The following is a 24,337-nucleotide window of genomic DNA, read 5'->3' on the forward strand; positions in this document are numbered from 1 at the left end:
ACTGCATCTAGAAAGAAAAACACACACACACACACAATGTTACTTAATGAATTCCCTTACTTACTTTCACTGCATTTAAAATGAGACTTGCAAAATCAGCTGAGAGAATAATGGATTTTTTTTTTTATTTTCTGAGAAGCTTGTTGTAGACTAAGGGGGCTGTGTCAAGAGAACCTCCTCTGATGGTCTCTGCTTCAACAGGAAAACAGACAGAGCTCTTCATCCGCCACAGTCCCCCAAACGATCTGCTGTACAATGACGGTACCAAAGCTGGAACCTCCAGTTTGAGAAATGGGGGAAAACACCCCAGCGGCATGCACCCTGTCTATCTTAGCTTATTGAATTGTCTAGGCCCTGTCATTATCTTGCTGGGCTCCTGTAACTCTCGCTACTTTCATGAACTTGCCATCGCCACTCTTCCCCACCTTGTACCCCTGAAGCTTGCCCCCAGCGGCATCCTGTCCTCCCGGCCTTTCGGTCCCTCTCTCCAGCGGGTGCCGTAGGAGGCCTCGGGGCAGCGCCGGAGCCTGCAGCCTGCCCGCGGCCACCCCTGACAGCCGGGGGCGGCCCCGCGGGAGCAGCGCAGCCTCCAGAGGTGTGTCTGGGCTGTCACGGCAGCTGTCACGGAGCATCTACAGAGGCTAAAAAATAATAATAATAAAGCACGCTCATCAAACTAAGGAAGCGATTTCTCCTGCGCTGAGCGACAGCACCTAGCAGCTGCCGTTATCAGGGGACAAAGAGCGCGGGGCCGGGCACGGCGCTGGCTGCACCGGGGCGCAGCCACGCCGCTGCCCCCCTCACTGCTCCGGGCTCCGGTCCCCTCCGGTCCCTTCCCTTCCCGTCCCCTGCCCTCCGCCCGGCCCCGCCGAGCCCCCCGGCGCCCTGCCCTGCCCTGCCCTGCCCTGCCCTGCCCTGCCCTGTCCCCGCCGCCTGTCGCCGGCGGGTGCCATGCGGCGCCGAGGGCACCTTGTGCGGGCGGGGCGGGGGGCGGCGCGGCGGGGCTGCGGCGGCGGCGTGGCGGAGCGGCGGAGCGGCTGCCCGCCCCCTGCTTCCCTGCCTGCCTCCCTCCCTCTTTCCGTCAGACGGGCGGGGAGCTGCGGCGGGCGGGAGCGGGAGCGAGAGCGGCGGCGGCGGCGGGGCGCAGCCGCCCGGGCCGCAGCGGGGATGCGCCGCGGATCCCAGCGACGAGGTGGGGGCGCCGAGCGGCTGGGCGGTGGTGTGAGGGGGGGGGGGGCGCGGCGCCGGGCCCGGCGGGGTGCGGAGGGGTGCGGAGCGGTGCGGGGTGCGGTGCGGGGTGCGGTGCGGGGTGCGGTGCGGTGCCGCCATCAGGGTGGGAGCGAGGCGGCGGCGGCGGCTGCGGGGCCCGGTGCGGGAGCCGGGGCCTGATCCGGCAGCGGGCGCCGCGGCGGGGCCGGGGCGAAGCCGGCGTTACGTAACCGGCGGCCGAGAGCCCCCGGCCCCGCGGCTCCCCCCGCGCGTTGGAGACCCCCCCCGGCAGCCCCCGGCCCCCCGAGGCGGGCGGTGGGACGCGGCCCCGCCAGGTCCGTGCGCCGCCGGGGCGCTGCGCGGAGCCGGTGCTGGCGCTGGGTACCGCCGTGTGCCCGTTCTCCCAATCGCTGTCAGAAATAGGGGCAGGGATGGCCGGCGTTCCCGCTGTCCTGGCATTGCTGCAAAACCCGTGCGAGCGCTCGGGCTACGTATGAATTCATTAAAGCAGCGGCTTGGAGAGCATCCTCTTCCCAGAAGTGCTGATGCTTAAAGCGAGCATCTGACGTGGGCTTTGCCCGTCGTTTCGGCCCATCGCTTAATTTTATTCTGCAACCGCTTTAGCGTGCTGCACGACTACATCGCTGATGCTCTTCCCCAAAGCTTCGGCAATGCAGATGCAAAGGACTAACATAACAGTACGTGAAACAAAAGACCTTGCTGCACTTCTCGGGGCGAGCTGGGAGTCCAAGGTCGAACCGCGAGCTGCAGTGCAACTTGCGAGGGGAGCCCAACCGAGCAAAGTGTCCGCGGGTCCTAGCCGAGGGCTGAAGGGACAGGCAGCGTCGGCAGCAGACGCTCACGGAGTAGGTGAAGAAAACTCCTTGGTGAAGGTGTGAGGAAATAGCTATTTTGGGAGTACAATCAACTGTATCAACTCAATTTTAATGGAACTAGTACGTTTAATTGCATGCCTAACAGATTTTCTGTTCTCCAGATGATTAACTTGCGGAATGACACCAGCTCAAAGATTAAAATCTCATCAAATATCTAATGGTTTCTGTATAATATAATTGTGTTTGGTTTATAATAGATCTTTTCTAATAACTGGTCTTTGTCCATGTAGCTGGAGATACTGTAATTAGACTTTTTTTTATCTTGGTGTGAATGACATGACCTTGACCTCTAGAGGTTAAGCAGATTTGGTTGTATGGATGACAAGATCTTAAAAGTTTAATAGGACATCTATTTTTATGTATATATAGTATATAGGGTTTTCTTTTAATTTGGGTTAAGAAGTTGGCAGAAGAGGGATACCATCTCTTCTCTCTCCATTCCAGATAAATTAAGAGATGCAAACAACCTAAACACTTATTATTTAAAATATCCAAATGATGTTTATATTTGAACTACTTTTTCTGTACAAGTAAGTAATATGATGTATACCTGGAAAAACAAAATATCGCAGGATTTGTGAATTTTCCTCAAGCTCACTTCTTCCACTGCCTTTTGGTTTCCTGTATGCTCCCAGATGCTTCACAGGGCTTTTGAGCCCTGTAGCATTAGGGCTATTGTCAGCAGCCTTTCTTGTCACTTGCCCTTCTTAGTTCTTAGCCCATTCATAGCTTACTCACACATGTCCATGATGCTCCAAGTTTCTGTTGCCATTTTTCTAATCTTTATTTTGCTTTGGTTCCACCCAGGGATAAGCAAACATTGATTTGTGTATCTCTATGACTGAGTTTTTTTGTTGTTGTTGTTTGTTTGTTTTTTCCAAGTGCTGGTGTTGAGAGGCTGTACCATATTTACATTTAGATGTTTGGATGTGTTGTTTATACAACCATCAAAAATGTAACATTGCTTGCAGGTGTTACTCTGCAACTGAGCAGCCCATTCGGGCCTTGCTGCAAAGGCGCTGTGGCTGTGGAAAGGTAAAGCATTGCAGCTTCTTCAGCAGGTCCATCCCCGCCTCTTGCTCTCTTGTGTGTGCTGCTGGAGATGTGACTTCTTCCTTCAGCCCAGGCTGGAGATGGAGGCAGGGGATATTCATATTACTGCTTCATTTTCCTTCACTTCTTCGGCATGCGTGTGAATAGGATGTGCATGTGTATCTACCCCGTGGTGCCTTGCGTTTCTTCTGAAGTACGATCTGCCACCAGATTTCTTAGTGTGACAGATGTGAATGGCTTAGCTGTTGTGCTGCCTAATACATGAGATACTACCATGGGTTATCTCTGTGTTTTGTTGTTGTTGTTTGCTTACTTTTCATATTTCTTAAGATTTCTGAGAGTTTAGGCTTCTGGTATCACGTGTTTCTGTCTCAGGAGAGCTGTATTTCCCAAAGAACATTAGCCCTGCAGGTCAGTCCTGCCACGTCCCACTGGAGAACCTGCTGTCACTGCTCCTGGCATTGCAGTGGGAGGTAGGAAGGGCTACTGAAGTTGTATGTCTGCATTTTTACTGTGTGCACATATATACAGTAAGTCTGTGATGATGGTTTAATTAACTTTTAAGTCTTATATACAGGATAGAAAATAATTGTCTGTTTCTCCTGTCTTTTCTAACATATTTTTTTAAACACTGAACAATTCAAACAGTTCCCAGAGATTTCTGGTGTATATGATGATTAAAACCTGTGAAGCTCATTTATTTATTTATTTGACTGGTAACTAAATGTTTTTGAAGTTTTTGACTATACTGGCATGGGAAAAGGCAGCAGTTTCTGTAGATAATTTTCATGGGGAATGTTACTCTGGGCAATTGCACTTTTAAAAGGAATTTATTCAAGAATTTCCTTCAGGCTTGTGTTTTTTTCTTAAGATGGGTTTTAATGAGATTAATAAAAAGTCCTTCCCAGTGGAATAATAAAGTAAATGCTTACTCTTTTTTTTTTTTTTTTTTTTTTGATTGAATTTGCAACATCAAGGTTCTAAATGTCAAAGGAAGTGGCAACAGGTAATATATACAAATGTGAGTAATTTTACTTAGGCCATGTGAAGGGTGTTGGATTTTTGACCGATTCAAAACATAGCTGTGGTGATAGATGGGGAAACTCCAACTGTAAGAGGTGTAATGGGGAGGAGGTTGTGTAATGACGGGGTGGCTGAGGCTAGCCAAATTTGGCTGAAATATTATGAAACATTAAGAATATTAAACTATAGTAGTGTTTGTGCTATAAATAATGTTATCTACGTATGTTTGTAATTAGTTTAACTGCTTGCATACCTAGGTTTTCCAAGCTGTGAATACAAACCTGTAGCTTTCAGCTGTTTCTGCTAAGTAAATAGACATACATGTATATACACATAAAGGCAGAATGTAGACATAAGGGCAGTTAAGAGCTTTCTTTAAATGCTGCTGTGTTTGTCCTGTTGAACAGTGTTCTTAGCACTTCGCTCTGCAGGGTTGTTCCTTTCAAAAGAGCTGAAAAATAATGGAAGAGCTTTTCAGTGCAGGCAGCTGATAAGTCGGTCACAGTGAGGTTAGCTAAAGCGTGAAATATAGTAGATAGGAGAAGAACATGAGGGTCATGATGTACAGGCAGTCAAACCAGTGTCTTTTAAGGAAACTTTTAGGCTGAATAGACCAGTTTAGTTATTGAGGTAGGGAAAAAAAAGGTGAACAATGCTAAAATAGTGGAGACAACTGCTGAAAGAAAACAGAGTTGAAGTGTGTACGTGTGCGTGTGTGTCTGTTTTAAAAGGGGATCTGGATGGAGTGGCATCCAGAGATTCCTTCCAACCTGACTTATTCTGACTGCTTTGGCATAACCCAGACACTACTGCTTGCTCCTTACAATGGAAAATAGATGGACCTTAGTAACTCTGAATTACTTTCTCTGTGTATTAACCCCAGAGAACCCGCAACTAGTTTGGGTGCTGGCTCCAAGTAAAGTGTGTCAGTATGTGCTTGAGAGGTATACATGGTTAGGGAGGGTGGCAGCAGGGAGTGAGATGCTGCATTCCCAAGCCTGTCTTTGAGAAGGTGCAGAATTTCCAAGCCTGTCTTTCTGAGAAAGCTGCAGACTGGTTGTTCAAATGATTTCAATGCAAGTGCCTCCATCACCAGGTTGGAAACTGGTGAATGTTGTATCTTATTTCTTGTATGGATTCACGGCTTGAAGAAGTGAATCTTTGAAGGAGGAGGAGGAGGAAGCTGGAGATTAAAAAAAGACTGAGAGGAAGGGTCTGGAAAATTACAGAATCCTAGAACAACCCGAGTGGCAGTGACTGTCAAGGATCATTGAGTTCTACACCTGGCTTCGTACAGTACCATCCCAAAATTAATCCACATGTCTGAGAGCATTTTCCAAATGCTTCTTGAACTCTGGCAGGCTTGGAGCTGTAACTGCTTCCCTGGGAATGTATTACAGCTGTAACGGCCTAACAAGAGCTTGTACAGCGATCCTTTGAAATGCATCACTGCAGCAGGGAGAACAGTTGCATTCTGGAACAAAATTAAATATTTTTGTTGTGTGTGTTCCTTAAAGGTGAATATAGTTTAATACTAGTTGAGAATGCTTTTCTTGAAGAAAATAATGGATTCATTAACTTGGGGTGTAAAGGAATCTCTAGTAGATTATGAGCTTTGTATGGAGCTGCAGGGACTTCAAGTAACAGGTGTCGTGGTGCATTAGGTTCCAAGAGTAAGTTTTCTGGCAAAAAATCATTTTATTTCTGGGAAACTTATTTTTCTTGATGTATCCTTGTTTGGGGGATGGTATTTCTGTTTCTAGCAGAGTGCTGTCCCTAAGCATCTCTTGAAGGTTCTATGTCCCTCAGTTAAATATTTCACATTTATGAAATTTAAGTCCATTCCAATGGAAAAATCAATAGAAGAACTTTACTTCACACTTTCTGTAACATAATTGGGGTGGGAGACCAAACAGTTGTAGAAACTGTGGTGGTGACTGCTAGTTGGACGGACTATGGAGTTGGAGCTCTCTTTGGTGGTTCATGCTGACAGTTTAAATGAGAAAGCAATAAATAATTAAAACATTAACACTGAGGGTGGGAGGTGGAGGGAGCATGACACAGGACATGAGCACATGACACTTAGAAGACTGAGCTGGAGGGAGAGCAGCCTGTTACAAGGCCCAGGCCACCAGCCAGGACTTGGACACATCAAGTCACAGGGGGTGAGTGTCATTTTCCCCTGGTTCTCTGGTGCCAGTCTCACCTGGACCTTGATTTGAGTGCATGCTTCACGGGGTAGGCAATCCTGAACAGAAATCTCTGGTCACATGTCATGTTTAATAAAGCAATACTAGATTGCATGACACTGAGCAGAGTTTCTGTTCTTGCAACCAGCCCACCCCATTCACCTGTGACAATCCCAGCATGGGTAAGGTGATGATAAAGAGGATTTTGGTCAAGAGAAGTTTCTGTGAACGCATCACAGGAATGATTTTAAGCTGGTAATTTGACTTGAGGTTTTACCTCTTCTGTGTTTAAAGTTCATGTTTGCATGAACATGGTTTTAATATGTTTCTGGAAAGCAAACTTTGTGCAGAAGATAGTTGCAGAAAACAGGATGGGATTGATATAAAATGGAGTATATGTTATTTAGAGAATGAGTCTGGATACGAAGTGTCAGCATGCCTCTGATACTGGAAGGTTAGTTTTGTAGCCAGACAAATTCTCTGACTTTCCTTGTAATAATTCTTCATGCGTAAAACCTTTTTTTTTTTTTCTCTTCCTGTCAGCTAATTGAATTTTATCTTTCTGAGTTCATGTACACTTGACAACTGTGCTTTTTTTCTTCTTTTTGTATATGTAACTCATGTTAACTATGTCCAGGTCATAGTTGCACCTGGCTTAATGTTCTTGGATGAAAAAATCACAAGCAAAAATATTCAATTACCTGGGGAAAAAAAAAAAAGTTCTTTAACTTTCCCTGTGACCTGTATTTTTGCACGTACACTACGGGAAGCTAAATATAAAGCCAGTCCACTGAGCCGGCTTCTTGTTCTCTTCTATGACTGGCAGTGCACCCTACACATAAAACCAGTGGTCAGTTTGCAGTATACAATGCAGAGTGACATGCAATGCATTTTTTTTTTTAAAGTAGCTGCATGTTGCAGTTTCAGGAAGAAATATGTCCCTGCCCAGGCACCATAAATACTGCTGTGTGACAGAACTTACAAAGAAAATCAAATGGGTGGTTTCTGCCTCTAATTGACACAATCCTGGTTGTGTATTTTGCGAAATGTGCGTTCAGGATTAATAGGGTAGGCCTCAGATCAGAATTTGAGGATTAGAATTAGTCAAGCTGACTAACCCTTAAGCTTTTACATGACTCTTCAGTAATTCAACATGCTTTTGCAATGCCTGGGAGTTTAAGGAATAGAAGTAGGTTCAGAATTAATCTGTAATATTACAACAGTTGAAGGGGTTTAAAGCTTGGTAAGCTTGGTAAGGCAGCAATGTTTAAGTTGAGGTTGATGCAAGGTAGGCTCACAGCACTCTCGAGAAAAGGAGCAGCATCTCATGACAAAGAAGTTTCATTTCTCAATGCCACCATGTGTGTTCATTGACAAGCTGTATGGGTTTATTTTTCTTTCTTCTGTTCTTCTGTTTCATCCGGCTGTGGACACCACGTACTGTGCTGAGAAATGCAGAAATGCTTGAGAAGGGCATGGCAGCTTTATTCGTTTTATACTTTAGCATCTCTGGCAATAGCATCTCTGGCAATATTCCCATGTTGAAAGCTGATCGAAACAAACTGCTCTTAGGCCACAGATATCTTGGGGAACGTGCAGTTCTTCTGCCTTCCTGGCTGCCTCTTGGATAGTTGGGAGTGAAAAATGTGTCATAGCTGTGTGATATAACACTGGAGAAAACACAAACGTTAGATAAATCTGTTTAGTTTCTCAGAAATATGCAAATTATTTTTTGAAACTTTTTTTTTTTTTTTTTTTAAATGCAGCAGGAGTGTGTTCTTGCCCTGTCTTTCATTAGTCATCCAGGTTTCCAGCACCAAGATGTGCTTCTCCAGCTTTTGTCCTCTGATTTATGATGTGTTGGATCTTAACCAGAATCCAGTTGACCAGTTCAATTTTTTTTTCCATTCTTACCTACTGATTTATGATAATATGGAAACACAGCTCACTCTCTAGGGAAAAAGTGAAATGAAGTGTAAACAAAATGCTTTGAAATTTTCAGTGTGAGCATATCAAGGAAAATCAGTTCTTTTCCTGATGGACTTTTTACCTAGTAGCAGTGTCAGGTGCTGTTTCTTAATGACAGTGAGTGAAATATTTTTGCAGTTTATGTTGGTCACTCTGTCAAGGTGGGCTGTACATTTAAACAATTCAGAAGCAGATTTAAAAGCAATGGTACAACTTCCAAATATTTTTTATTTGGAAGGACAAGTCTGAACAGACATAAATGTATTTGTATTGTGAGATCCAGAAAGTAGTTCAAGCAGACCTCTCTGAAGTTTTTCTTTTTAAACAATCTCAGTATGCTGCAAAAAATGACTTTAAATTTTTCAGTTTCCCACAGATTGCAGCACAGAAAATCAATACTTTTTCAGCTAATGTCAATTTTTTCCATTAAAGGATAAATGAGGAAGTGTGAGGATTCCAGTCTTCTCTGGCTTCTGTGCATTTCCCAGACAGCTAATCTTTATTTATCTTTATATTTTGTATAATGCATACTTAGTGCTTGTCATTTAATTCTCTTTGCCAACCATAGCTTGTGTTTAAGAGTTAAATACTTAAGGTGTGATGGAATTGTGGCAAGTTTTTAAAGCCTTTGTTCAAGTACTTCGAGTTAGGAGCGTGTTTTATTTGAGCCATGACCAAGCCAGATGTATTTCATTTTTATTACATTCTTTGTTGCTTTAATGATCTTTTAGATCTCCCTATAAACATATTTTGAACATACCTTAGGTCTGAATTAGAGAAAATACTTTTTCTCTTATCTGAAGCAAATATGCACTTTGCATTTCTGTTTCTATAGGTTTATCAAGAGTAGCAGGGAACAGCATGATCAAAGGTAGCATGGCAGGTCAAAAGTGAAAGATAGCATTATGTCAATGTTTGGATTTTGCTCGTTATTTTTGTTTTGCTAATAAGAGCATATATGCATATAAGCAGAACGCACCAGCTTGCATCTTGCTCTGCTAGATGTAAGTAGAGAAACAAAATACTTCAGGTCAACAGTGCTCCATTCTAGGAGGAGATGGATTTTGCAATGATACTAGAATATTGCTAAAGTTTCTCCCGTAATATTTGCTGCAATGTTTGCCTGAACATAAGAGTAATATTACATTGTAGCAGTGGCTTATAGGGACTGTGTGGTATGAAGTTTCACCCAATGAGCTACAAAGACCTACATAAATGTAGATGGAGAATGTGGGATCTCTGAAAAAAAGGCTATGTGGGTAACAGCTGAACTCCATGTATTCAGCAAAGTGGCTCTGTTGTTGGGAATGCAGTACCAGAAAATTTAAGCAGGGAGAGCATATTTTCCACTTTAGGGCATGCATGAGTTTATGAAGCTGCCTTCCTTGTTCATCTGCAGCCCAGGATTGTGCTGGGCAGTGAAGCATCACCCAGCAGCAGCTCAGAAGTATTTATGGCCCCAAGAAATGTGCTTGTATCTGCAAATCTCCGTAGTTGTATACTTTGGTTAGTAATGCTGCAGCAAGTTGAGAACATATTTCAGTATTTTTCATTATAATAAACATTGTACATGCTTCAGTACAGTTAGTACCATGTTCCAGTTCTTTCTGCACACAAAAACATTTTTCCATCTTTGTTATTAAACAGTCTAGCTGTAAGGACAAAGCCATTCTCAAAGAAAAGAGCATAAAGGATAAAGTAAATGACAAAGAAAAAAATAAGCACATCATTCCCAGTGCTATTACTATATTAAAGAGAGAACGTAACATTTTGCAAGTAGTTCAAAGACTAAAACCTAAAAATGTAAAAGGAATTAATAACAGACTTCAAATTCATACCAGCCATTTGGCACAGTTGCCTACTGACTTGCTGAGGCTCTATTTGGAGTTGCATGGAACTGAAGACTGGTGCATTTCCTTGCTGTAGAGAGAGTTTAAAAAAAGTTCATACATCTGGATGAATATGAGATTTTTCTTTTGAGAACACTGCTGTTTCCAACTGAGTATCTAAACTGCTTTTTATTTTTTTATTTTTTATTTTTATTTTTATTATTTTTCTTTTTTTCCTCTCTTCTTATTAATCCTCCTTTTGGAATGTGGATATTTAGGAAGCTGTCCCAAAACACTTACTTGTCAGGTGTCGCTATGTAGCACTAAGACAATTAGCTTTACAAGCCCTTCTTTTTAGCCTGTCTGTTTGGTGGTGTTTCAAGAATTATTTTACTGCTATTTTCTGATGTTGACTAATTTTGGAACAGGTATTGCATACAGCATGGGAGTTTCTCTTCTGTACAAATGGCTATGGGCATCTTGGCTGAGGTTTCTGACACATATCTGGATACATGCTGACTTAGGACTAGGGAATGTGGCAAAAATAAATTGAGTTACTTAAAAAGAATGACTTACATTTGGAGTGATTTCTCCTTCAAAGGAAGAAAGAATTCTATAACAGAACTTGATATTTGATATTGAGATTAAATAAGTGGTGAGGTTAACAAAATATTTTATGATGTTTGGGTATGAAGTTGTCCTGAAGAGCTCTTTAGAAAAAAAAAAGGGGGATAAATGAAATATTTTTGTCTGTCTGTTGAGTGGAAATATGCACATTCATGAAGAGCTTCAACTGAAAAACATGGAATAGGGCCTAATTTTGAGAAGAACATGGATACTTCTTTGCAACTCAGTCCTCTGATGCAAATATATTTATTTGTAAATGTGCCTGAATTATAACTTCATAATATGTAATAATGCACAATAATTTTTTGAGATAACATCTATGTATAAATAGATATATCATAGTGTATTTTCACTGTTTAGATGGTAGATAGCTCACAGTCAATGCAGCCAAACAGTTTTATTCTTGTGAATTGACAAATACTGAGTTGCCTTGCCTATAACCAGAGGTCGTAACTTGTGAATGGAAACAAGGAGCAAAGGGAGAAAATTTTAGCTGTATTTCCATTTTTGCTGTGCCTTTATGTTTTTTAATATATTAGCGTTTTTAATATAGTAGTGTATTTAATACTTTTGGTGTTACTCTTGTGTATAATATATTTTTCAGGAGTATTCTTATGCCTGGATGTTGCTGTCAGGTAACATTACAAGATTTCTCAGTAGCTATGAAATCAGTAGGCAGCAGTAAGAGAAGCTTAAAAACGAGATGCTGAACTTCAAACCAGGAGTTGTATGGCACTAGAAGTACAGGAAAAACTGATGGTTTGAGTTAAAATTTCAGACTCAAGATGTTTAAGTCTTCATGGCAAACAAAATGTGAAATAAACCACTCTATTCTGTTGTGTTTTATAAATCTGTGCCCTTCCTCTGGAACAGGGAAGAGGATGCTTGTGTTTTGGCCACCAGTTTTATTCATACAAATTTATCATTAGATCCTGTCAATATTTTGTTGAACCTTGTGGTGGAATATTTAAATTGCTCACCATCTCAAGTGAGAGTAGGAAGCTCTCTCTGTGATTTGTCAAGGTCATTGAACAAGGAGAGGAGCAATACTTGCTGGACCTGCTTTGATCAGAGGAGGCGATGGCCAGCATGGTGTCTTGGCTCTGTCGGAGACCTCAAATGAAGTCGTGCAGTGGTTGTTACCAGCAGAGGTGGAGGTGTGGGTTGGATCCTGGCAGCTGTGGAATTCAGTGATAAAAGAGTGTAGAAGCTGTAGAAAAGAGTGTAGATGTCATGGAAGAAAATGCTTAGTATCCTGGCTTCCTCTTCAGGTTGAGATTCAGTCATGCTAGAATTGCAGGTATATTTAATACTTCATCAAAATAGTAGCTGAAACAACCAGATTTTTATTCAGGTGTTTACTGCTGGAGGTCTTTTTGTTGGCTTAAATGCAGTGTAATTTAGATCATTTTTTCATCTAAGTGATAGAAATCATACATATTACTTTTCTTGCCAGTATGTCAGTACAGAATGTCAACAGAATGTTGTTCATTTTGCTGCTAGTGTATTTTATTAAATTTCAACATATAGTCTTTGATATGAAAACACTATGGCATTTGTTTGGTAGTTTATATTGTGTTTTGATTTATTTTATTTTGAACTGGGGAGGGGTGTCCTGTCTTCCTGCCTCTAAATATTATACAAAGTCCCTAAAAATGATTTGGTTCAAGTGAAGATGAGTGTGGATGCCCAAGAATAGCACAAGTCTGTTATTCTGTAGAGTCTCTGTCCTGCAATTGGAAGCACTTGAACACTGTCCCTTTGGAGTCCCACTGGAGTAGATGAAGGGCTGTGTATGCTGGAAACTCCATGCTCTGCATGTAAATATCTGTACCAGCAAAAAACGTCTTCCCCAAATTAGCTCAGAACTGAAAACAAAATAAAAATGCATGAAAACATTGTTAATGTTTTTGTTTTTCACTCCTCCCTTTCAGAATGCCAAATAATGCAAGGAGTGTTTTAACTCCTCAGTTACATATACAGGTCCTCAGAAAATTAATATACTGTCAGTAGTAGTAATTTTAAGGAAAATTCTTACTTTAATTTTCTTGTTATTTATCTCCTGAATGCATTCACCACCGTCACTTGTTTTATTAACGTTCCAGAATGCACAATAATATGTAATAGAGCATTATGGCTCCATTTTTCCCTTCCTCCAGACTTAAATGAGAAAATGTCTTTTCCTATCTGTTTATATTCTGTATGTGAAAGTGTCATTATTAAATTGAAAATGCCTCTGCATATGTTTTGTGAAAGTTGAAAGCCATTGAGTGATAAGCCAGGCTATCGCTGACCTTGTTGGTGTAGTAAGTACTGGAGTCAGCGTTTCAGGATGCGCAAAACCTCAATAGTCAGTTTTCTACAACATGGGGTTCTTTAGAGGGTCTTGCTCAAGTGTTCTCAATGGTAGAATCTTCTTTCTCATTTTAAAGAACTGTATGCTTTCCTTGGACAGTGAAAATTATCTGAAAAGGTAAAACTATTGTAAGAAGCAATCCCCATTCTGGAATAAGAGAGGTCAAGAAAATTTTGGCCAAAATGGTTGCAAGTGCTTGCAAATCCAGCCAAGCAAAGGTTTTACAGGAGCTTCACAACCAGTATTGTCTAAATAAATCCATCAGAAATCACTAAATTTGTACCTCTTACTATATTGAGTGAGAGCTATTCTTAGGTTTTGGGAACTAGAATGATCCATGGGAAAAAACTTGAGTTATACTTAAGACAGCTTCCTCAGAAAAGTACTGTGAATGGTTCTGAGAATATTTTTCTCTTCCATGTGGAAGTTGAGCACATGCTGGCTGTGGCACCTTAATTCTGCTGAGCCCTGTGTCGCTGGCATCCCTGCACTGCACACTTCTTGTGGTGCTTCCCCAGGGGCTTTCGGCTGCTGGCGGGGTGGGACTGGGAGGCGTCTCAGCTTGAAGCACCTCTTGCCCTCACTAGGTGGTCCCATCACTTCCTAGACCTTATATTTCGTATGTATATGTGCTTATTATACAGTGCTACGGTGTGTGTATGTTTGAAGAAAGTCAGGGAAGATAGATATTACACAAAGGAATGTGGGCTGGAGAATTCTCTGTGTGTTACAGAGCAGAGATTAAAGTGAAAATGGAGTAAGTGCAGATAAAAAATAATTACGTGTTCTATATTTGTGGTAACATCTAAAAGTATCCATTGGAAGTTTCTGCCTGGCATCTGTCACACGGTTCTCCAGTGTAAGTGAGAACCAGAGACATAGAGGCAGATCTGAACCTGTTGTGGATCAGGCAAAAAATGCAGAGGCAGGACTCGCATCCACATATGATCTTTAATTCTGTTAGATTAAAAAGCAGTTTATGGGTTCAGTGTGTTGAACCCCTTAAAAAGTTGAAGTTTTGTACCTTTTTGTACCTTTGTTAGTAAATTCAGATTAAATTTAGCAAACAGATTCTATTTCTAAGCAAAAATGGAGAAAAAAATAAAGTTTCATTTGAGTAAGTTTGCAATGGAATGCTCACATTGGTATGTTTTAATGTTGAAATGGACTTTTCTTCCGTGATACTTGAAACTTCATCTTTATTCCTTCTGTTGGTCCCTGAACTAAAAATATGCACTGTTGATACAGCCAAAGTAGGTTCTTTTTTCAGTTAAGGGTTTGAGGTTTATGAAATATGTTAATAAACATGCCTGAGGAAAAACTTGCCTGTTCCAAAAATGTAAGGCAGACTTTTCTAGTTAAGAAAAGCCATCCTAGCATATGGTGCATTTCTTTTAAGATGCAAAATATTCATATACTGAGATGAACCTTCTGGAGGAACTTTGAAGCAATAGCTACTGCTCTCAAAGCTTCTGTCTTTATATGTTTCAACAGAGACTGACTTTCTGAAAAAAATTTTTTCCTAATCTCTAAAAGATGTTAATAGTGCCCTGCCAAACTGTTGTTGACAATCTATTTCTTGTAGGATGCTGTTGTATATAAACAGGTTTTTAATTTATTTTTTTTTCAAGCCATGAGAAACATTCAGATTTGTGTTCAGCTTGTGTCTAGAATAGCATTAATGTTTCTGGCATGGTAGTTGTTTTAGTTCTGTATGACAACTGTGTTGTACACATTATCTTAGATGGCTGTAGTGGCAGAATAGATTGAGTTTTATACATGATCAACATGTTCCTGCATTCAGGGCTGCCTCATCTATTTTTTTCCAGTGCCTCACTTGCTGTAGCACTGACCTGTGTTCGGTTCCACCATGATAGGGTGACCTTCACACAGCCCAGGAAAAAACGTCTTGTTTGCTCAGCATCCCAAAAGACAATTAAGAGTGGTTGCCTGAGCAACATAACATCCTTGTCGAATACCACAGGGATTGCTGTGATGCCAGTTGGAACCTTTCATCAGAAGTGGCACGCTTCCATGCTCAAAACCGTGGAGCATCGAAGGAATGTTGTTGCTTCCCATTTGCTTTTTGTCTTTGCTTGGACTCCTCTCTGATGAAGCGGTGGAAAATAATCAGAGGCATGGAGTAAACAGATGAGTAGAAAAAAATGTAAAAAGTGACATGAAGAAGGAAAGGAGTCCCCTGGGAAGGAGTGGGGAGATGCCCCTCATTGTGGATGAAGGAGCAAAACAGCGGAAAAAATCAAACATGGGAGAGCATAGAAAACCATTTAGAAAAGGAGAATAAGAAAAACATGGGAAATATTAAAGAGCAATAGGTTTAAAAAAAAAAAAAAGCATCTTTTTCCAAGCATCTTGCAACTGTTATGCTAAAACTGCATTTCTTCACAGGAGTCTTTTGTCATTGCTGAAAAATCTCTATTTCAGTTTTGTTTTCTTTTGTTTGTTATTAAAAAGAAATCAACAGCCTTATCGGTGCTTTGATATTTGCTTTTGTTTCCCTAATACAAAACCTGCCAAAGATCCCTTCTGGGTGCAGGTGGCTTATCAGTTCTGTGTGGTTAAGGCACTCTTGTATTTTGTAGCCAACAGCACACAAGGGAGCAATATGGCTAGTACCACATCTGTCTGCCTTTTTTGCTTCCCAGCTTGAATGAAGAGCTGCCTACTTACAGCGAGGATAACCGCGGGCAGGCCCTGGCATCAGGCCAGGCAAAGGCTCACGTCTCTGCATCCGGAGCGGGATGCTGTAGCTGCTGTAATGCTGCTAACCCAGCTTATTTTCCTGGTTTTATACACAAACTGTCTGTGACCGCTTGGATAGCTCATGTGTTGTTCAAAGTATTTGTTGAATATATCTGTTGAGAGCATTTGAACTTTTTAATACATTTTGAGCAACTCACCATTGACTGTTTTCTTCAGCCAGTAAAGAATTATACAACATGGAAGTCCTTCAGAATAAAAGAACCCATGAGAAGAGCACAACAGAAAAATAGTTAAATAGGAAATAACTTTTTTCAGTGGTTTTCCTGAGAAAGGTATGTTTATTTTTTTTTTTTAGTTTATCAGCTGAGGTGTCACTAAGAGTGACTTCATTCTATCATTTGGATGCCAGTTCAGTTCTTGTACAGAGGCACTGCTTATTAGTCCAGAACTGGCTGCATTCTCCTTTAACTGCTTTTCTGCTGTGTAATTTCATTACCGATGATGTCATCTTAAGGCTTTTTGCTCCAGTAGTGTGGTTTGATGTGATCGACAAAACCTGTTACATTGATGTACATCCTAATTTATTAAAATCTAATTTTCACTGGTCTTCTGTAGTATTCTGCTCTGTCAGCTGCTTTTAGTGTGGCTGCCATTGCAGACAATCACAGGTATTTATGGGGGAGCCATGCATATGGGAGCCATGGAAATGGGGTTAGAAATTGGGGTGCACTGGCTTACGAGTGACAGGGCTCTAGCGCAAGCTACAGCAAAAATCACCCCCCTTCTCCAGACTGCTAAATAGGTGGTATGAACTTATTTGATGTTTTTATAGGGCACTCCTGTTCATGTCCTGTTTTATTATGATTTGACTAGTGTCTGTGTTATTGCATGATGTTTTGATATCAATGTGAAGTTTTGATTGCCTGTTCATCTACTTACAAGAACATCAATTGCCACGGTAGCAGAACATAACAAATCTGCTACATAAAAGTGCTGATGAAGTTTGCCCTGTCCCTATACAACTCAGTCTTCAAAGTGCCCCATTTCAAAGGATCTGTTTTCATCTTTTGGAGAGTCTGGGCTTGATTTTGTTTCCATTTTTGCTAACATGTTTATAAACCTGAAGCAATTGAAGTAGCTAGGCATATAAACTATTCATCCTGCTGTACGAATTGGAGCAGATTTTTCTCAAGAGCCTTGTGCAGCCAGCTTTCTGGCCAGGCTGTCTACTGCTGGGAATTACTGTTTTGTTTAGATTTCAGGTCTAAATACAGATTTAGGAGGTTATTATTAGGATATATAATTTTTTCCCAATATGGACTTTAATCTCTAAAACATAACTAACTAAAATGAAAAGATGATACATTTGGGTGCACTGTCCACAGTATAAAGCATCTCTATGTAAAAGAGATTTTATTTATTTATTTTAGAGAATAAAGAATTATATATTTTTACAGTGTGGCTGTAGATAACATTCTTCCTATCATTTCTTATGTGTTATAAATAAGAAACAGAGAGGCCCAGCTTAATTTTCCCAGTGCTTAGAATACATTCTATGAAGTGTTTCTTCCTTCTACCTTCTCTGTTATGTGTATGTAAAAAATCATTATTTTTGTCCATTGACTAGAAAGAAAATAAAGAAGATAGAGAAAAAATTATTTACTGTTACTGCAGGTTACTTTATCTTTTGCAAAGCTGTGTATTTCATAGTTTGTTCAGTAAATTCTGCCTGGTGTACCTAGATTACCTCCTATTTTAAACACTACATTCATTATAATATTCAAAATAGTTTTAATTTCCTTTAAAAAAAAAAAGACCATTCTATAATTGTATAACATTTTTTCTTTCCTCTTCCATTTATCTCCTTCACTTGCAGCATGATTAATCTTCTTAGTTTCTATTCTTCCGATCCCATATTTCCCAGGAGATTTCTATGCATTATTATTTTTATTAGATTAAAATAGAATTCCTGAAACCATTTCTGTATGTCCGCTATTAATGTAATTGGGAAGGGACTCTCTGGGCTGTTTAATTTATTTATTTATTTGCTTGTATCCATACGCTAGAGTGCATTGTCATATATTGTTATGCAAGTCAAGTGGATTGGTGAGTCACTGTGGTGTTAGTTAGATTAGACTCAAAAACCACCTCATTTTACTTAACTCTTCAAAGGTATATGGTCATTGGTAATGAATCATCTCTTGACTTCAATGATACATTTTTACTATTTCTTAAAACATTACTGTGGCATATGTAGTACATGTACAGAACAGAATAAGGAGAAGTATTTACTGGCACGCAGGTGGTAGGCAAAGGGTGCAAACTAAATGCCAGTAACAAAGTTCTTGCATGCACTTCAAGATCTGTCGCTAGCATTGATACTTCCAGAATTAGTTTTTTAGTAACTACATAGTGAGTTTTGATGTCAGAAGCCGACCAAGTAGTATAAAACATTTTTTTTTATCAGGCAACTTTCAGAACAGAACTGCACTTTTATATATGTCAGGGAATTAAGAATATAGAAAGAGATGATAGCTGTCTTCTGATGATCGGCTGCTACATAACACAAGTTAGAAACCTTCACTTCCTGCAACAATCCTGTGATATCCAATTGAGCTGCACTATATTTATTTTCAGCAATAATTCTGCTCTTTGTTTTTACCAACTTTATTTAGAAACATAACACTATGGAAGTAGAAGAAACCACCTGAGGTGCTGATTTCAGCCTGCAGTGTCATATGCAGTTTTGTAGTGGACATTAAGTCCAGAAGGTCTATCTATACAAGCCCTTGCTCTACCAGAAGTCAGAAATATGCCCATCATCGTAAGTCTTCTTGCATCAGAATCCTAGAAATGGAAGTGCAATGCACTACCAAGAGAGCAAGACTATCTTCGTTGTCTTGAGGTACTGCACTGACTTGGAAGTGTTGATACATCTCCAGCAGTGTTCATACTCACCTGTCACATGCCATGCTGCTTTCTTTCTTGCAATCTCTGTGTAAGTCCTGGCAATTTGAGCAAGAGGAAAAACTTATGCTTGGTCCTAGGAAACTGTACCAGTCTTGATCTGGTAATCAGATCAGCCCTGAAAGTGTGCAAGTTCTTGATACAACTGACCTGTATCTTCTGATGGTTCACAATTGCTCCAGAAATGTGGGGGGGGGGGGGGGGGGAGAAAAAGGCCACTTTCTTGTGTATGCAGACTGCTGGCACCAAGGGTGGAACATGATCCTGTTCAATTAAGGAAAAAGAAAGAGCAAATCCATTGTTGTTCAACATACCTTTCAGCAGTGTCTGTTGTCTTTCCTGTGCTGTTATTTTTTGTAGCACTTGTTTATGATACAATGGATAATTGATTTTGTCATAATTTTAGCTCATTGTATTTTCTGGGATAACAGTAATTAATAAGCAAAGTTATGTTCAAATAGGAAGAAAACAAAGGGAGGATTTTATGCTTTACAAAATCTACTCAAAATAATTGTTTTAAAGATTCAGCTGTGGATTCTCACAATACTGCAGCTGATCTAATTTCTGAGAGAATTTATTTTTAGAGTATTAGTTTTATTGATAGCCTAATAAGATATGTGTGTCTTATTCAAATCTTTGCATTTCAGTTTGTATGCTGCAGGCAAATTTACTTGTTAAAGGACTGATTTTTTTGTAATTGAAAATTTACAATCTTTGTTTCTTTCTGAATGACAAATGACAGTAAATAATGCAACAAAGTCTATCAACAGATATGAGCACAATATGAGATATTGAAGAATGCTTAATTATCTATACTTACGGAAAGCCATCTCTTAGATGTATATATTCTGTTTTTCATTCTGGTACATGCATACATTTAATTGGAATGCTTTCAATATAGTACTGGGCTCACAGTTTTGACTTCTTTTTCTTTTGATATTTTTATTTGCGTGACAAGTTTCAGGATACTCTTTTATAAGTGATTTGTACTTTTCCTTAGTCAGGGACTGGTGCACATTTACCTTGTGTGGCTTCAAGGAGTGGGTGGCATTGTCAGGTGTAAAGGAGCTGCAGGTAAACACTGGTGACCCAACCATGCTGCTAATGATAATGATGGATATACATGTACACCACCGCATGAGACACTGTGCTCATCTTAAGTTATTGGTGGTTGTTTTTGTCCCATTGTTTTTAAGGATGATATATTTGGCCATTGTGTGCTGTATCTGCCGAGGCTCTCATAGCAGTTCTTCTGGCTCAAGAAAGACAGCATGAGCAGCACCTGCTGCTTTGCAGCAGCTTTGTAGTGCTGTCAATCTTCACAAGCGTGTTAGCTCTTTCAAAGAGCAAGTATTTAATGACACTGTTTTCTTCTTGGTGGGTTTGCTTTGCAAGTGATGTGTTCCTTAGGAATGGATCTGTTTATTTTGTGGGGCAGATCACAGTGACAAAAGGATTTGTGTTCCTTACATGTACCTCTTGGAGTAAGAAATGAGGCCTGTTAAATGACAGTGTCAATTTCATTCATGCTGTTCTGGTGACAAATATGTGTGTCATACCTTTGAACTGGCTGTACCAATGCATAGACATTTTATTTTTGTCTGTCAACATTTCTACTTTAAAGTATTTATTAAATCATCTCAGCTAGGATGCTGCTTTTAATATTACTAGGTCTTAAGCCTGGTGCCGTGGTAAATTTGAACAAAGGTATTTCTCTAATAATTGGTTCTTGCTAAATTCTTTCAGCCCACTAGATGTGTGAACGGTCAAAATCTAAACCATTAATATTTCAGGATAAATAAGACACTTCAAAGTAGAATGGTGCCATTGTGAGTAAAATGTCTGATTTGTATGTGTGCTTAGGGCACTGCAGACCACTGCTGGTTTCGGCAGTGTGGAGCACGGGCCATGAGTCACAGACACGTTACTGTCCTAGCTGACTTCGTAGGAGGGAGAATAATGCAAATCCTGCATTCCTCAGCTCTGGCTGCTCTCCAGGGGCTTTCAGGCAAGATTGTGCCAATTGCTCTGGTGTGTTTTATGATGGCAAAGCATTTCTTGATTGTATTGGTGACTCCTGTGACTTTTTTGGATGTAGTAGACCAGTAGCTGGTGACTACCTCTGACTTACTGGTCTCTGACTCTTCCTGAGCTTTGAATTACAGCTCTGATTTGAGATGGGTGTGCCAGCTTAGCTGAATAGGAAATAACTGGGATTCCTTTTATAAATAAAATGATGAATCTTGGGTTTTTTCTAATACGGAAGCACAGTAAAATGCACAAATTTAGGTATTTGTATAAAACATCCCTCATTCCTCTAATTTCTGCCTTTTATTTCTCTTTTATTTTTAAACATATGAAGAAAAAAAAGGGCTTTTTTTTTTTTTTTGGTAGAAATTACATGCATAGATGCATAGTATTGTACCATTTTCTCCACATCACAGAGAAGTGCTGTTTGAGTATTTGCAGATTTACAAACAGCTGCCTTTATATGGCTAAACAACAGTTGGAAGAGAGGTAGCTTGAAATTCACCTGCTATTAAAAGACAATGAAATAGATACAGGTCTGTAGGGCAAATACAGCAAAACGTAGGTATCATTTATTTCTGTCCATTTCCTTAAGCTGTAGAATGTCATTGTGGTATTTACATTTTATGTTTTAATAACCTTCCATGTTCAGTAACTCTGTCAGCAGAGTTGCATGCAATTTTTATTTCCCTTGGAGTAGCAGTTAGTATCTTGGAGTGTGGTTTACTTTAAGGGACAACTGTTCAGTTAATTTCTCAATTGCAGAGAACTGTTTGAAGGTGTTAGCTTGATGACTGCTATCCTGTGCTCTCTGTTCTTTAATTTCTCCATGCTGCTTGGAGCTCCCTGATTTCCTGAAACCCGTTCTGAATGAAAGTAGTAGTTGCACTCTCCAGTTCCCAACCACATAGAAAAAGGAGAGATTCTTTGATGACAGGCATTTTAAATACCACTTCTTGTGCCATCTTGTTCAGACAGGTCTTTATGGTGGCTGAATAGTTAAGGGTTATGAAGTATATGCTGTATGACATGCACAGTAGTTAGATCAAAAAGAGTTGAACTGACATGCAAATAGGTGTGGACTATCTGGATAATTCTGTTTATAACCTATCTTCTTCAGAGTGAAGTACAATCAATTTTGCTTAAAGTTTGTGAATACTGTTTGGTGGGGTGTATTGTGCTCAGGACAACATAAGGAATTGTATGTATTTATGTATTTATTTATTTATTTATTATTATTTTTTGCAGCCCTCTTTGTTTTATGTTAATAGGTGCTTCAAAATTGTAGGAAGAAATATCCAGGTAATTGATCATACATTGGAGCTTCTATTTGTAGCAGACTTTTACATGGCCTTAGTCAAGGTAGCATTCTCTTTTTGATTTCTAAATCATAATTGCATCCTGATGTCATGCAGCAAAAAGTTAGGAGTGTTTTAGCTGGGGTAGGACTAGAACATTCAGTGAAGGCAGGTTGGTTTTCTCCCCTTCCTCCATTTTATCTAGTAGGGTCATGATTAGAAGTTTTTTAAGAGAAAGAGTACTAACTTTAGTTTATGTCCATGTGGAACAGATAATGTGTTTGTCACTGGAAGATGTTTGAAAGAAAGGGTACAAAAAGCCTTTGGCTCTAGTCCATTCGCTTGAATGTACCATCTTTTTGAACATTTCATCATAACTTATGTGATGAGTCATTTCTGACTCAGGCAAAGGAAAAAAAAATCTATGAAGAAGCCTGGCTTTGAAATGATAATGACAGCCAGGACAGAATAAAAATATAGAATGTTGGAAATCCGAGTATCAAATTCTCTTAGCGTTTCCATTCTGTATGCTTTTATTTGTCTAGTGGATGAAGTCATGAAGAAAGTCTTGCTCAAAAAATATCTCCAGTTACCAGAAACTGCTGTTGATCTGATAATACAATAAGCGATTTAATTGAATGTTCTTGAAATAATTCTTGTTGTATAACCAACCAAATGTAGTTGACTTAATGAAGTCAACCTACATATAGCAGGTTACTCTTCTGAACTAAAAATCTGTGAACTGCTAGCTTTCAGTTAATGTTCCTCAGGATGATAAGGGGGTAATTGGTTACCATGTGAATGAATAAAGGTGGTGGAAGGGAAAGAGAAAGGCAACAGAAATGTGACAATGCTTTTGCTCTGATGCATGGAACATACAAAAATGCAGTCCTTGTCTTTTTGATGTAGAAGTGGCAGAACAAGGTCATTCTCCTGTCCTTGTCCCTCCCTATCATGTTTTGAGTGAGCTTTTACAGAAAAACCCCAGTGCTTGTGTCACTGTTTGTGTGCTAGATAGGTTTATGTTCTGCATTTACTGCTGATTTAGTCTTGCATGTAGTAACAAGCCATTCACAAGTCAGTGCTTTTTCTCTTTGAAAAGAGAAAACCTCTTAACTGCCAGGTCTACCTTGATGAAGTCAGTGCAATAGGAGAAACAGGAGGAGAGACAAGTAAGAAGATACATGTTTGTGGTGGACAAACTATAAAGTAGTTTCATAAAGGTTTTGAGAAAACATGCAAACATTTTAAGAAAATGAAACATTAATATTAGACTTTATATTGTTTGCTAGCTATTTGCTTTAGCTTTGCATTTTGAAGTCAAGGGAAATAACTGAGTATCTGCTAGACAAACATGGAAAAATGTAAACTCAGAATATTTTACTTGACGTTTCTCTCGCTAATGTTTTCCTATGCAATGTCCCCATTTAGAGGATAGGTTGTATTAATCATTGTATTTGGCTGAATCAAATTTCAAAGACAATGTAAAGGTAGTTTGTAATGCATCCTTCTCTTACTATCTGCTGAATCATCCTGCAATTGTGGGTATTGCAGTCTTAATCTTATGTTACGCTTGCTTGGTAATCCTTCTATTATTTGCACTTCATCATTCAGTTTTTCTATGCTGAGACTGTAAAGGAGGCCTCAAAACAAATTCGAACCTATGGGTATTGCAGGCTTTGATCATAAATTGACTTTCCTTGAGCATTTACTATCCCTGATGGTGCTGGATTAAAATTTCTGTGTATTTTGTAAAGTTCTCTTACCAAAATATTAATGCATGCTCTTGTATACTTGCTGCAGCTCTCAAACTTTTTTCTGTTCCATTTATTTGTACTTTAAATCTAATGGACATGACTATAAAAGTTGACAATCAACATCAGCAGGTAAAATGAATGATGTGGTCTCTGTGACATTCTTAGTCTTTGAATTTTTGGCATGTAGATTAATGTGGTTTATAGCAAATAACCGTGGTATTGGCACTCAGCTGCCACAGGAAGATTGGGTTTCTAAGGGTAACCACTGTAGGCTGAAATGGCTTGTTTAAGCAAAAAAACACAACGTATAATTACTTTGTTAATTAATATAAAAGCTCTTTAGTTTTCTATAGCTTCCTTTTCATATTCATTATAATGAGTTAGAAAATGATAGGGCATAATCATTATAAATA

The 24,337-nt window shown here is 39.8% G+C and overlaps 1 protein-coding gene across 7 annotated transcripts in view; it reads left to right on the forward strand.

The window, feature by feature from the left end:
- The first annotated feature begins 1,019 nt into the window (after window positions 1-1,019).
- Window positions 1,020-24,337, forward strand: part of OSBPL6 (oxysterol binding protein like 6) — a 93,679-nt gene continuing 70,361 nt past the window's right edge. For 2 of the 7 annotated variants that reach the window (XM_068685820.1, XM_068685821.1), the window contains exon 1: window positions 1,027-1,192. The gene's annotated coding sequence lies outside the window, so the exon portion shown is untranslated. Of the gene's footprint in view, window positions 1,193-24,337 lie in introns of all 7 variants that reach the window. The other 5 variants (XR_011097637.1, XM_068685822.1, XM_068685825.1 and 2 more) reach the window with 5 other exon arrangements.

The sequence above is a fragment of the Anas acuta genome, chromosome 6 (assembly GCF_963932015.1).
Source record: "Anas acuta chromosome 6, bAnaAcu1.1, whole genome shotgun sequence".
Classification (NCBI taxonomy): Eukaryota; Metazoa; Chordata; class Aves; order Anseriformes; family Anatidae; genus Anas; species Anas acuta.